General features: G+C 43.4%; 1 protein-coding gene and 1 long non-coding RNA gene across 3 annotated transcripts in view; one reads left to right on the top strand and one right to left on the bottom strand.

The window, feature by feature from the left end:
- SATB2 (SATB homeobox 2) overlaps positions 1-13,604 on the bottom strand; it is a 228,995-nt gene extending 215,391 nt beyond the window's left edge. The window contains exons 1-2 of one of the 2 annotated variants that reach the window (XM_074302769.1): positions 13,501-13,604; positions 2,956-3,037 (exon numbers count right to left, since the gene is read on the bottom strand). The gene's annotated coding sequence lies outside the window, so the exon portion shown is untranslated. Of the gene's footprint in view, positions 1-2,955; positions 3,052-13,500 lie in introns of those variants that run through there. The other variant, XM_074302770.1, reaches the window with a different exon arrangement.
- LOC141562719 (uncharacterized) lies at positions 46-3,767 on the top strand. The gene is made up of 2 exons (XR_012488229.1): positions 46-180; positions 831-3,767. It is a non-coding gene; the product is annotated as an uncharacterized LOC141562719 (long non-coding RNA).
- Positions 13,605-14,910: the final 1,306 nt, after the last annotated feature.

The raw sequence follows: 14,910 nt of genomic DNA, 5'->3' as shown, positions 1-14,910 counted from the left end.
AGAGGGAGAGACTAGAACTGCAGTCCCAGATATGTCACTTTCAGTCTCTCCCTCCTCTGCCGCCGCCAGCAGCAACAGCAGCAGCAGCAGCAGCAGCCCGAGCCGGACTCACTGACACGCCACAGAGAGAGACACTCTGAGAGGGAGATGATTATTAGTTGCGTTGAGTCATCAGGCAAAGTGAGTCCTTTTGGGTTGTCCTTGGTTTCCGATTTCCTCCCCCCCCCCCTTTTCCTTTCCGTCCCCAGATCTAGCTCCTTCAAAATAATAATTTAGAAAGGGAAAAAAAAAGTCTCTGGGATATTTCGGGATCAAGCACCCAAAAAAAAAAAAAAAATGCCTACCCAAAAGTCCAATCCAGACTCTACCGCAGTGAGGGAGGGAAGTGAGTGGGGGCAGGGAGGGGGATTGGGGAGGTTTCGGAGGAGGGAGTAAGGGAGGGAGGGGGTACCCGCCTGGCAGGAAATTAAACATCAATCAATCAATCTTACATTTCGGAGCGACTCAACTGCACCAGGACTGCAGAAGCGGGGGTGGGAGTGGGGGTGTAGGGAGGATGACAAGGGAGAGGGGTAGAGGAGGAGAGTAAAGCTGGAGTCGCTGGAAGCTCGAGGGTGAAGAGGCTCGGGGCAGCCCGGGGAGGGATAGGAAAGGGAGAGAAGTGAAGAGAGGGGTGTCACCACCGCCTCGGAAGGAGTAGAAGGGGACTGACAGAGACACGGATTCGGGGGGAGCCGAGGACCGGGTAGGGGATGACACAGGATTAGCGAAGCGAGTGCTGGTCTCCGGTGTTCGTATTTTCCTCTGCCGCCGCCGGCCGTGCTCCGCAGCCGAGGCCGCCTCCTCAGGACTGCGGGAGGTAGAGGAGGCGACAGCAGCGACAGCAGCAGCAGCGCCGGCGCCGAGCCCCGCACCTCCACGGGTGGAGAAGACTGACCAGCCCGCTTCTTTCTCGCCGCTTCCTTTTCTGTCAACTGCGCTTAGTACTTTCGACTTTGGAGATAGGAGGGTGATCACCTCCTCCCCCACCTAACCCTCCCCCTCCCCTCACTCCCCTCCAACTCCCACCTACTCAGTCCGCCCGCCCGCCAGCCTGCCACCCCTTTCTTCCGCCCCTGCGAGTAACTTTTCCCAGTGTGTTTGGGGCTCTTCCCTCAGCCCGGAGCATGCCGTCCAGGGGCCAACTGAGGATCCAGTCCCCGAGATAGACACGTATGAACGTTCACGCTTTATACGGGAAATAGCAAATTGTCCAAGAACAATAGCGGGTGACTGGGCGGCGAGGTATTCTGGTTACGCGCCGGGAACTGTTCCGGAGGCTCGCTCGGTTCCCGGGCCGGGCCGTGACTAGGGGCGGTCGGAAAGGAAAGCATCACTAGTGGCGATGAAACAGGTCTGGGGGAGGCTATATGGCGTGTGTAGCGGAGACGCTAAGGGAGAATGACGGGAGATACTGGCTAAACCAGTGGAGGATTACAGAAGAAGGCGGCGGGTCTATTTCTCTCTCTCTCTTTCTCCACCCTGCTTGTTCCCCGTAGTAGCACCTTGAGTGCCCGGGCTTCTTTAGGGAGGATCGGGCCCGGGCTCTAGAAGGGTTCAGGGGAAGCAAGTGCAGACTGCGCGGGGTTCTTGCCGCCTCTCTCTCTGAAGAAGTGTCCCTGGGACAGGGCAGGGAAGAGCCTAGGCGGAGATGGAACGAGGGGACGGAAGCAGCCTGGGTCAGTCCCCGAAAACACCCAAATGCACCCCAAACTTTTTCTTGCTATAGCTCCCTTTCCCGGGAGAGCTCCGGGTCCCGGCCGTAGAAGCAGCCGAGCTGCTTCAGCTGCAGCTCTGATTTAAGGTGGAGCGAGCCCCAATCCAGGCAGGCGTTCCTGGCCCGTGTTATTGTCTCCGCGGGCCTGGTTCTCAGGCCCGGGCTTCCTTAAAGAGTGGGCACGTGGGCGAAGGGGTCCCGGTCCTAGATAGAAGCCGGCCGGGCACACGCGCCACTCCAAGGGGGAGAGAAGGAGGGGGATTGGGGAGGAAAAGGGGAGAGCAGGGAGATGTGCCGGGGGTGGGGTTCCCCCTCCCTCCAGAGAAGCTGGCTGAGAGAGCCTTCTCAGCCTTCATAGTTTTCTCTTCACCCCTCCCTTTCTAGCCTGACTTCCTCCCACTCTCTTTCTCTTTCTCTCCCACGCGTCCACCTCTCCCCCAGGGCTCCCTGCAGCCTGTGGCTCCCAAAGCAGACGGTCCCCCTTAAGAAGCATTGCCTGTATGGCGGCGCCAGAGGGCCAAACCAAGTTTTGTTTAGAGGAACGCACTGGAGCCGACACCTCTGGAAAGCCGGACTAAGCAAGGGGATTGGTGGTAAATTCAGAATTTAGAAAGAGGGACTACGTTTCCACCGGCTGTGCCCACCACGGCATCGGAGCGGGCTCTGTCTGGTTCCTTCTAACCCGCGAAACAGAGCAAGGGGAGAAGCTTTTGAAGAAAGGTCCCCGTGCTGCTCCAACACCGTAACGGTGGTCCTGACCACATCTGGCTGGTGCCTCGAAGGAGAAAGGCTCCAGCAAGACCGGAGTTAGGGTTTAGGGTTGTTAAGAAAGAAATGAGCTGAAGTAGTTTTGTTTTGTTTTTTAAAACTTTGCCACCCTCTTGCTCCTTACCCCTAACACCTTAGTCTCCCACATAGTAGAGTTCATTTGGTAAAGGGCATGCAGAATTTGGAGTCGGAGAAATCAAATTGGCTAAATTAAACCATCCCGAGTTAGTAATTTAAAAGTTTAACTTTACTGGCTGCAAGGAAACCAAGTTGCGACCAACTTATGTTCCTTCTGTAATATCACGTCGCAAATTGAGTCAAAGAAATTGAACAAAAACAGAAAACTTTGTACCTTTCGAATTGGAAAACATTTCTAGTTAATGCCTTAATAATGAATAATAATAATAATAATATATGGTTTCTTTTCATACCTTGCTGATGATCTACGAAATCCTCCTCCAGATCAATGTCCAGAAACTTAGAAGAATTGGTGATATTAGGACTTCAGTACTTCTGGAAAAAAAAAAATGCAAATGATTTAGCCAGAATCTTTCCTGTCTGATTCGTCACTATTATTATAACTGATGATGCGGATGGTTGGAACGATTCAATCCAAAACCATTAATGAGCTATTTTATAAACACCACTGTCGGAAGATCTTCATTTACATTTCGAGAATGAGATCCCTTTGCTAGCCTAAGAGAGTTATGTCGACATCACGATTATACTGGTTAAACTTCTATAAACACAACCATATTGTTAATCGATTAATATTTTATAAAGTGTAAATATTTTATAAAGTTGTCCTGGAAACTAATGATTCTAAATGATTACATTCAGGAGAAAGATGATTTAAATAAAGTATACAATTAAGTGTAAATTACGACTTTTTACATTTTAATCTTACCTTTCTCATTATCAAGATCTTTTTTTCTTTTTTAAGTTATTTGTTCAATTTAGCTCTTTGGGGAAAATCACAAAATATTTTAAACTTTCAATTTGCACAGGGCAATTAATCAATACGTAATAAAAACTCGGAGGAGGGATTATTCATTATGGGGAGAGGATGCAATGAATGTGTATTATACATACACACATATATGTATATGTATATATAATTGCTTGATATTATTTACACTTTCGGTTAAAATAAGATTTCTAGTAAGTTTTGTGTTTTTCTGTTTTCTTTTTTTTTTCTTTTTTTTGCTTTTCCTAATAAAGGCCATTTCTGTTTCAAATTACATACGGTTTTCAGTGCATAATTTTCACATTGACCTTATTTCAGCTGAAGTAACCCATCATTTCCATCGTATTTAATTCTTACAATAAAATTTTCAAATGGTATTTTTGGTTGCACTGTAATTTTCTACTTTTTTAAAAATAGTGGACGAATGGATGGTTATTATTCTTTTGCTTGGTTTCTTTTTCTAATCCTCAAGAGGTTTACTTCCAAAGATCTTCAAACAAAATCAGAGAAAGGGTTTGGTTTTAATTATATCTCTTTTTAAATACATTAATCCAAAATGCATCTATAATGCTTTAAATTCCATGATCTTGTGTTATCGGGTTCAGAAACATATAAACATATAAAATCAAACTCCCACATTTGGGGATCATTTTTATTTTCCCTTTCAGATGGCCCTCTCGGTACTTATCAGAATTTCTTTTTTCTTTTTCCCTCCCGGAGGGGAAAGTTTTTCGGTCATTTGGTCAGCAAAAAAAAAAAAAAAAAAGCGTTACAACAATCGACTATTCCTTACTAATTAGGCTCAGGTTTCTTATTTATCTGGTACCTAAACTCAAACATATTGACTTTAAAAAAAAAATTTATTTTATCGCCTCTTCTCTTTCTACGTTTGCTTTTTATCTTCGATTTTAAATGACCAAATTTTTCTTTGATCGTTTCCCTCCCTTCCACCCCTCTGTCCCTCTTTCTCTTGGGGCAGGATTTTCTCGATAAATCTGATAAATAATATTTCTTTTGGTGATGATGCTTCGGGCTGCTCAAGAGGTGCTGTCTAGAAAGACTAAGCAACTCCAAGCCACCTTCCTGACTCCTCGAGAAATCCAAGCAACCCATTCCCAGACTTACAGGCATGCCCTTAGCTCACCGGGAAATCTTTTTCTGTTTTATGCGATTAGTAAAGACATCCTTGGAGCCCCTGTCCGATCTTTCCTGACCTAGCTACGTGTATGGAAAGCATGCCAAAAAAGTAAGATCAGATTGCATTTGAATACGCATGAGAATGAGAATGGAAATGGGTCCTTCTATCTGTGAAAACAGCACTCGGAGATCGAAGAAATATTTTCTCAGAATTGCGGCCCTTATCTTCTGCTCACTAATGCCCAATCTTCTGCTCACTTCTTTGTAGAAAGTTAACTGTAGCTTCTAAGTTTTCGGCATTACTGTCTCGGAGGGTGGGCAGGAAGGGAAAAGAAGTGAATATGAGCTTGGCACATATCTTTCGAGATTCTTTCAGCCTGAGCCGCTAGTCCGCACTGGGCCTTGGCAGGCGCGTTTATTTTAAAGAAAGGAAAAAGAAAAACAACTCGGGACAAGCAGTGGTTTCCCAAAAGGATGGTAGAGCACCTGAGATAGGATGGGATAAGTGAAGGGAGTGAAGAAAAGATCCTTGAGAAACTCACCAAGGGGAAAAAAAAAAAAAAAGAAAAAAGACAACAGAGAACCCGTGTATTTCAGTATCGGCGCGGATTCCGTGTTGATGACAGGAATCAGGCAAACTTCTAAAGGGGCAAGCGAAGGGGGGGGAGAGAAGAAGGGAAGGTACCTCATGCTACTATGATGGAACAAGGTGAAGGGAAGTTTGAGGGGAGAAAGGGTAGATAGCTAAATACCCTCGGTTTTGGAGATAGTTTATGTATTGTGACTAGCTGCTTTCTGGGCTCGGACAGGAAGAGGTTAGATTTGGATAGGATTTTGGTACAGGTTGTGAATGGACAGAACAAAGGAGATGAATGTGGGAGGGAAAAAATAGATCTAAGAAAAATAAAGAAGTAAGAAGTCATGATAAATGAGAAAACTGGAAAGCTGGTCTTCAAAAACTCTCAATGTTAAGGATCAAGCTCCTGGAAGAAAACTGTGGGAGGTTTCAGTATATACCAGATAAAGGTTGGGGAGGGTGGGAAGAAAATAAGCTTTGGATAAGAGAATTTCTAAGTCTTTCTCTGTAAATGGGAAAGACTCGGGCAAAGGAAGAGGATTCTAGGGGGAAACTCCAGGTTCAGAGAACTCATCACCGAGAACAACTTGGCCCCTAGTTTATTTCACTTTTTAAAAATAAGTAGCTTAACTGCTATAATGGCAATCTACTAAAGATGGAGACGAAAAATGTCTTTCTGTAAATCAGGTCTATTTGTAAATAAATGGTGAGGAGGAGGGGGAAAGAACCAATGAGAAGGGGGGAAACAAAATACCAAAAAAAATGAGGCTTCACTCCTCTCTCTCTGAATCAACCAGGGTCTGAATTAGGAGAAAAACTGAAGCCCGGATATTGTTTCTCTCCTCCCAAAAAATAATTTTTGGGCAACTGAATCGCACACTCAGTTCTTTCTGGCAGCTGCTAATGCGCTTAAACCCCGCAACCTAGAGTGTGTCTTCGAACTCTTACCCCGCGCCAGGACTTCAGTTCTCTTTCGCCCTCAGATGACCAGGCCCTGCTCCTTGTTCCCGACGCGGCTCAGTCTCCAAACAGCGCCACCGCGTGGGCTAAATAACGGGGAAAGGCAGCACAACTCTGAGCCGGCTAGAACCCGGTCCCGGGCTAGGATCGCTTTCACTCCTCACCTGCCTTTCTTCAGCTCCACGGGGTTTAAACATGCACCTAGGTTAATGGCTCTGGGGTTCTTCCAGCAAAAAAAGATGCAGCAGAAGCAGCAGTAGGTTCTGCCTTGGCTAGCAGAAAGGAAGAATCCGAAATATCTTAACCCGTACACATTCTCGCATAGGCACATAAACAAAATCTAATTAACCGTGAGTGGTGGAAATTCGAGGCTACAAGACCTCCATCTACTCCCACCCTTCTTTCTAATCCCTTACAACGAGTGTCGGCAAATCTGCAATCCTCGAATTCTAAAAGCACTCGTTTTGGGAGAGAGGGAAGCGGGCAAGGGGGGTTCTTCACTTTCCTATACCTGAATTGGTTTGGCTTTACACAAGATTTAACAAGCGAGGGTTAGGAATAGGATGCGGGATTATTCATGGCCCTAAAAGTGTGAAGAGATTGAGCCAGTGTAAGAGCCAGGCCCAAATTATCCGCCCTTAATCTCTTTCTGTCTCTCTCCGCCTCCCCCCCCCCCCATTCTCTCTCCATTCTTCTCCCTCCTCCTTTCATTCTTCTCTGGTCCTCTCTCTTTTCCTCTTCCTTTCTCTCTTTCTATTTTGTCTTTCTTCTTTTTCTCCTTTCTCTTTCTTTCCGGTTTCATCTCTCTTCTCCCTCTCTTTGATTTGTCTCTTGTCATCCATCTTCTTTATTTTTCTTTTACTAAATCAACCCTCTCCAAACTCCCTTAGAATGCCCGAGCCTTAAAAGTGATGATTGAGAACGAGGGTCGGGGGTTGTGGGAGTTAGTTGACGGAGAAAAATTTGATTGCAGTCAGGTCCTGGCTCCATTCAACACACTCAGTACCCTCTCTGGGGTGGAGTTGAAGCCATGGTCACTTTCTGCCTCCTTGGGTTGAAGAGTTGGGCCTTGATATCTTTCTTTGCTTTGTTCCCTCAGAACTCTAGGCCACCCGGGAAAGAAAAAAGCATTAAGGCCTCGAGTGGATGACCGTTGCGGCCAAGTCGGAGGTGTTTGATTTTTAATAAAATAATCTTGTAAAGGGAGATTTAAGACTGACAGTTGAACTACAAATGCTTGGAGAAAGCACAGAAGAGTGCCGCCATGCGTATTCTTCCAAATACTCCCTCCGCACAAAAGAAAATATTACTGTTGTCAATAAAATGTAACATGTTTTTCAATTTTGTGTTTGGTTCAACAGCGGTTGAGGATAGGAGTCTCAAACTGGATGCCGCACTCTAGCTCATTTGCAGTCTCACGCTCGCTTGTCAGCACCTAACCGGGGCCAGAAATACTAGGGATAGGTTGTTTACCGGTTTGTGAGCTTTTAGCAAAGGCCCGGAATTTTATCTGAAGTTCCGAGCTCCATGGAGCAAAAACCCGAACGGCTTGACCCTTTCTAGTGCCACTTGCCTTCCCTGTGTCTCCATCACAAAACTACAACCTTCTTTGCCGATACCCCAACCACAGCAAAGACATTTTGGCCCTGAATTAATTTTTTTCGTTGCAAATAATAATAATAATAATAACGATCTGGAGCCTCAAAGTCTCTCTCTCTCTCTCTCTCTCTCTCTCTCTCTCTCTCTCTCTCTCTCTCTCTCTCTCTCTCTCTCTCTCTCTCTCTCTCTCTCTCTCTCTCTCTCTCTCTCTCGTAAAAGATGTGAGAGAAAAGAGTTTCTACCTAGAGCCCTCACCTCCCGTACACCTTCTGTCCTAGGATAAAAATGAAGGAACTGTGGTGACTATGCTTAGAGTACTAGCAAGGAACCGGCAGAGCAAAGTTGTTTCTTGATCCCATGCCTAGATAAGCAGTCAAAAGAACTGTATTGTAGTTGTTGTTATTGTTATTGTCGTCGTCGTCGTCGTTGTTGAAATCTCAACTTTTAAGAGTTGCCCAATAAAGCCAAGAAATTAGAGTTCGTTTGTTAATTGAGTACGAGTTTTCCAATTTGTTCTCTTTGTTTTTTTCAGGCAGGATTTTCGAAATTTGGAAAATTCATGAGTTTGTGCTTGAGCAGAAGTAGCTTTCTAAGAAAGCCCTTGACAGAAAAAAACAAAATCAGTATCTACTCTAAATTGTGTCCAAATATGTTGGGAAATGTGGGAAGGTGTCTCATTAGTGTTTCTGAGAAAGCAAATTATTAGAAACATTATTTAGAACTGAAGAAAGGAACAATATAAGGAGGTTCATTTAAAATTAACCATGTTAACATACCATACATAGAAAAACAACTCGATTTCCCCAACGGAATAGCTATAAAATGCACTTGTTAATAGGAAGATATTTTACTACATTTTGGTTGGTCAATTTCTGCCTTATAGTGAGATTTTGCTGTGTCAAATAAGCTTTCCATGATCTAATAAATTCTAGCTGTTTGTTTTAAAATATTTTTCCCTCTTCTGACAATCTTTAAAACTTTTCATGTATTTTTCCCCCACCTGGGCATCTTGCCTCATACTCCCTATTTAAACATAATCTTATCTATATAACCATCGCAAATGTCTGATTAGTAAGTTCCGGTGGAATTCTGCATAAAAATTGAAATGAAATCAAAACTTGATTTTTGCCAAACGTTAGTAGCAAAACGTCTTTTAAGGGATGTACTCGATTTGGTCTTCATTTCCCTTACATTCTGCTAGGTAAGTTGGGGAACGACGACAGTTTTGGGGATAGAAATATGTTAAATCTTTTCCACACCCTAACAAGTACTGGTTTCTAAACTAGAACTCCACTAGTGTAATGCAAGAGAAATGAAGAGTAATATTTCTGAAACAGATATGTTAGATTCATATGTTAAGCACTCAATTTTAAAAATTGAATCCAAATATGTAAACGAGGGGAAAACTGGCCTCATTCGGGAAAGCACACATATATAAAATATGTCACATATTTATATAATATCTGTGTGATGTGTATATGATACATGTAATGTGTGTATATGAACGTATGTAATATATATGTATGAATGAATATATTATTTCCTGATCTATATTAACTTCATATTATGAAGAGTTTAAGACGCTAGCGATTGAAAAATCTATTAGTTTCTTTTCACTCTTTTCAACTTTTTAACCTGAAATCACTGTTATATTTTAGAAGATTTGGATTCAGGCTGTGATACCCACTAAAGAAAGATCTGCAAAGAAATTGTATCTCTCCAGGAACATTGGCTTGTGGAGTTGCTGGCATTGTTCCTGTGAACCCGCTTCCACAGTACCATCACTTTTAAAGTCACTTTGATGACGTGGGAGCAGTTCAAGCTTCTGTTTTCCCTCTAACTTTCAAGAGGGCGAGCCTCATCAAAACACTCTCCCAAACCACTTTTTCACAGCTTGATTAATTTCCTCTTCTCCCCAACTTTCATATCTTGGAAGGAGAGGGAAGGAGGAGGGGAAATGCGGCGGCTGCGGCGACTGAGAGGTTAGGCGGAGAAGGTGGCGATCTTGTGGACACTGAGATGTAAGACTCATTTCTCCCTACTATAGTGGAACCAAAGTTTCCTTCCAAGATCTGCTTCCTAACTGAGTCTTGCCTCACAATCCCACAACCCAGCTTCTTCCTTCCTCAACACCTCAGTCAGAGAGCTTCACAGTGGCCAAGGCGGAGCTTCTTGGCTAACAACAAAGAAGTAGCATCAGGAATATCGGTGGGATAACCAAAGGGCAATGACTATAAGACACCCCACTGTCAGAAACAACCTGAGGATCAGAGCCAGTGCTAAAAAAACCGAACTGGTAGAGGAGGAATTAGGGACTGGGGAAGGAGGAGGGAAAGAAGGGGAGGCTGTTAGGGGAAATGATACTCAGACTGGCAGCCTCAAAGTATTCTTCAAGCACACCCAGAGAAATTGTCCCAATGTAGAATCATCCTTGCCTTCCTTTTTTAGTGGTATATTGGAAAGTGACATAAGTGCATACTGGGAGAAGAAACACCTAAATTCAACACCTTCCTGAAACCATAATCTAGAGTTCACAGGAAAAGTTGTTATTTTCCTTTTAGTTTACCTGGGTTAAAATAATGGATTTTCCCCACATCTCTTATATTCTTATTCTTCTTGTTTTTGTTCTCCTCTTCCTCCTTCTTTAACTAAACAGCTCCAAGATCTGGCTGCAGCCAGATACAGGAAGACCTGCCCAACTTCTCTATGGAAGAGTGAAAAGTGATTTGTCTGTTTACTGCAGGTTTAATTAAAGTATTTATGCACCATGAACTCTTTGGGTCCAATCAATGCACTTTGATTTGAAAAGTCAAACAGAATCAGATCTTACATGTTTGGGGCCTCAGTCGGACTCAGTTGGCTCCAGGACAGACACTACAAGTTTATAACAATGCTAATAAGACTTGAAGTCCAAAAGATTGACCCCCTGACTGTTTTGCCACTGAGCTGACCAGGTGACTGCCTCCTTTAAAGTGAGGTTTCTTGCCCCTGAACTTCCCTTATGTATGTTTCAGCAAATCTTACTATTCAAAGACTGAGGTTGTAGTAGTAAATTGTTTAAAAGGATGTGGGCAAGTAGAAAAAGACTGCTTATCCTGCTCAAAGAAATCAGAGTCCTTATAATCCTGTTTGTCAGGGCTTCCCTGCTGGAGACATTCTGATTTCCAGCCCTTTTGGCCTTGACATCCACAAATTCAAGCACAATTTAAGGTGAGAACTATTGGAGATCATAGATAGAAACATTTCTTTTTTTTTTCTTCCTTTTTTCCTCCATCCCACTTGCCCCCTTCCCCCACTTCAAAAGAATCTGGTGCTGACTGGCAGGTGTTTTTTTTTTAACTTATCATTAGGGAAAATCCCAGACAACTAGAGGAAGAACCTCTAAGAGTTCCCATCCAATAACTTAGCATATAGACTTGTAGGCACTCAATGAGGAAGAAAAAAAAGTGGAGAGGGAGAAGAGTGGAAAAGTCCACAAAATACTCACATAAACTTTCTTAAAATATTAACAACTTTTTTGTCAGTACCAACAAACACTTATCATCCCCTCCCCTAGACCTTCCTGAGTCTGAGCAAAACTTGCATCTCATCCTGAATAAATCCTTCAAAAAGAAATAGGATCTTTGTGACTGACTGTTATGAGTGCTCCACTGAATCAATTTCTCCAGATTGACTCTATATCAGAGGCCCAGTTGGCAGAGATCCCTATAGTACTGGACTAAATAGATGGTATACCTTCCTGGACCTCATGCAGGAAGGCATATGTGTGCCAGTCCATCTCTTTCAGCTCCACTCTACTAATAGATAGAAACAATAATATTAATAACCTTACTTCCTCTTTACATCATACTGCTAGGGTGTAAAGGAAGATATAGCTATCTACCTTTCACCTGAATTTCCTTTCAGCATCCCATCCCCTTCAGTTTTCAATAAATTTGTAATTATAAAAGTGGGGAGGGTGGGAACCATAGGCTGACTTTTTGCAAAATTGAGAAAGAAACAATTATTTCTTTCCCAACCAATTGTCTCATAGATGCTTCTAGATCAGTATTCTTAGCAGATGGGGACCTGCTTTCTACTGTTTATTTTGAATTTTGAGGTGTTTGCTTTTGGAAGACTGCAGAGCAATTCCCAGAAGGTTACCAATATTTTCTCAAAAGATCCAAGAAGAGGAAAAGTCAGATTTCTCTCACCCTCTCTTTCTTATGCATAAAACTGCTGGAATAATGTTTAATAGTGCCTAAAGGAAAAAAGCATCTCAAGATCATTGCATTTTGAGGGGAGATGGTATATGAAGAAAGAAATGCCAGGCTTTTAATTTAAGTGGACTCTAGAGAGTAGTTCCAAGAACTCTGAAGATCTTCTTAACTTGAAGTATGGATAGAGAGGAAGATGCTGTTCTAGCCTCCTCAGTTAGGAATGGGGCCCTGAAGGTCTGTACATTTATTAATATCTGGTTCCTGAGTGAGTGAATGAATGAGCATGTAGGTGGTGTGAGTGGATGACTCTTGTAAACCCAACCCCCCTTTCTTCTCTATGATTGAGTGTGGATAAAATGGATAATAAAGTGTTCAGTCGTTGGAGAAACCGAAGGACTAAAGGAATTAATTGTCTACAGTTGCTCTCTGATTTCTTTCTCCTCCTCGCAACCCGCCCCACCCCCACCCATAGCTTTTGCCTTCTCCATCCCTCCTGCAGTGGCTCCCTGATTCCTGACAGCCTTTAGGTGGCCAAAGGAGGTCCTGCCCAGAGCATTGGCCCCTGGCCCTTAAGATTTCGAGCTCCAGAGATCTCTGCACTTTGTCATCACACCGGAGTATTTGACATTCGCAATTATCTGCAAATACTCCGATCGTTTTGTATATGAAACACTTTTTTTTTTCTTGCCTTAAGATTGGAATCTGGTAAATTTCATAGTAGTTGCAGGGGGAGGGTGTGCTGAAAGGGTATGGAAGACCGATAAACATCTCCAAAGCTTCGTCCCAATGTAGATTTTTATTTCGTGGAATTCGGTACTCTTCGAACTGTTACTATCAATATGTATCGTCGTCCCTTTCTTTAAGAAAAATCTAAGGTAATATATTACTCAATAAACTCAGATCATTCTATCATTAAAAAGTACAAGATCAACTACCTGGAATTCGGCTATTTCCTACTCATATCCCAAGAAAAAACGTAAAAACTAATAAACCAAAATATCACTTGCAGACTTTTCTTCATCAGGGAAAAAAAAAAAAAAAAGTAAGTTACTCTCTGAGATGTCTTCCAAATAAGCTACCCAAATGACCATTTTCTCTAGTAAGACGCCAACCAGCCATCCCTCTGCTTGTCTCAAAGCACTCTCCTCCCCCAAATATAAGTGAAATAATGTTGATCATTTAGAACATGCTAAACTTCATTCTCCCTCCCTGCTCCTCCTAAACAAGAAACACAGTTATCACCCAGGATTACTGTCACAAATCCCCATCTTTGAAAAGAGACAGACAGAGACAGACAGAGACAGATTCAGAGAGACACAGACACAGAAGAGAGGAAGAGAAAGAAGAAGAGAGGACAGAAGATAAGATTACCTGTCTGTTTCTTCTGCCTTCTTGAAAGCATAGACAGTAATAGCCACCTAATTATCCTGCCTTGCCAATATAGAGATTCCTGCCACTCGCAATCAGCCCATTTAGATATGATAGGTCACATGCTGGAACATAAATAAGGGTGGTATATAATGCCATAGGTACTCACTGCATCAGTGCATCCGGGTGACAACTTGTAGCTTCTGTAGCTCTCTGAACAAGGTGTTCGTTCTCTGGGAAACCTCAGATCCGGAGACCCGGCATCTCAGATATAAACAAGACAAGCTCCTATTTTTAATGGGCACCTCGGTAACTTCAGAGAGAAACAACAAATTCTTTAAATGAGCCCCCTCCCCCTGAGATGTGTGGCGCTGCTAGACACAGTGAATTAGTTGCCTTTCACACACATTACCCACATTTTCCGCAAAAAAGAGGTGGGGGTGGGGTGGGAGGTATTGTACCACCTCCAACGAAGGAGGATAAAAAAAAAAAAAAAAAAAAAAAAAAAAAAAAAGTTTGGGAAGTCTTTATCAGAATGACTGTCGAAATACAAAATCACTTGAGTACGTGGGAAAGAAAGGTGGAGAATGTAGGAGTAGTGTGGGATAAATCACCCAAGAGGAATCTATCCTGAATGTAGGTAGGAATACACCTTTGAAAAAATAAAATGGGTTCGAAGTACTTCAGAATGCCTGCGGATCAGTCTGAGAACCTGTTCAGCTAATGCGGAGGAAACTAACTCGATGCCCTTTCTCCCCCTAGAACAGATAATAAGATTAAAACGCACACACACACACAAACACACACACCCTAAAACATGGTGACCTCTCTCTCTTCTTGCCCCAAATTGTTCTTTAAGAAGTAAAAAGGTAGAGACAATGAATCTCCCCCACCTTTCACCTCCCAGAGTGTGTCAGGGGACTCCTCTCTCCGACCACTATCTCTCCCCCTCCTCCTCCTCCTGGTAACCCAGGACTACTCTATGTCCTCAGAGGCCTTATAGGGTCATGTCTTGATCCTTTGACCCAAAGTATAGGTGGTTCTAGTAAGTGAGAAGAAAACAAATTTTTATTTCAGACTCCGAGTTGAGGGTGGCCACAGTCCCGAATTCTACCTAGCATGGCCAAACGCCTTAAAATTTAGGCCCTGGTCATTTCTTTCCTTTTTGGTGACAACTGGAGACATAAGACTGTACTAGCAGGTCCCTGGGCAATCAAGGCCTTTCCTGCCCTGGGACCCTTCTCACAAAAACCGACAACACAGTGCCCTTGCTTCATAAGTGGCTCTTGAGAACACCACAGGCGGGAGATGCGTAGACAAAAAAAGAAACGCACTTAAAAGACCTGCCTGTTTTGTCAGAAAACAAGGACCCCATTTTACCTTTGTTTTTTAAGCGCATATCCTTGTTTGGTAGACTGTGGCTTTAACTGTACGTTAGCTTAACAGAGGAGATGCGTATTTCCCCGGGACTCACACCATTTGCAAAGGTCTCTAGTCCTGGTGGCTTACTATGCCTGAGGTGGGCCTAGCTGAGTGATCACAGGATGTCTATGCAAGTACGTATTCAACGAGGGTCATT

This window comes from Sminthopsis crassicaudata, chromosome 3, assembly GCF_048593235.1.
Source record: "Sminthopsis crassicaudata isolate SCR6 chromosome 3, ASM4859323v1, whole genome shotgun sequence".
In the NCBI taxonomy this organism is placed as follows: Eukaryota; Metazoa; Chordata; class Mammalia; order Dasyuromorphia; family Dasyuridae; genus Sminthopsis; species Sminthopsis crassicaudata.
This window is presented reverse-complemented; position numbering and strand designations above follow the sequence as displayed.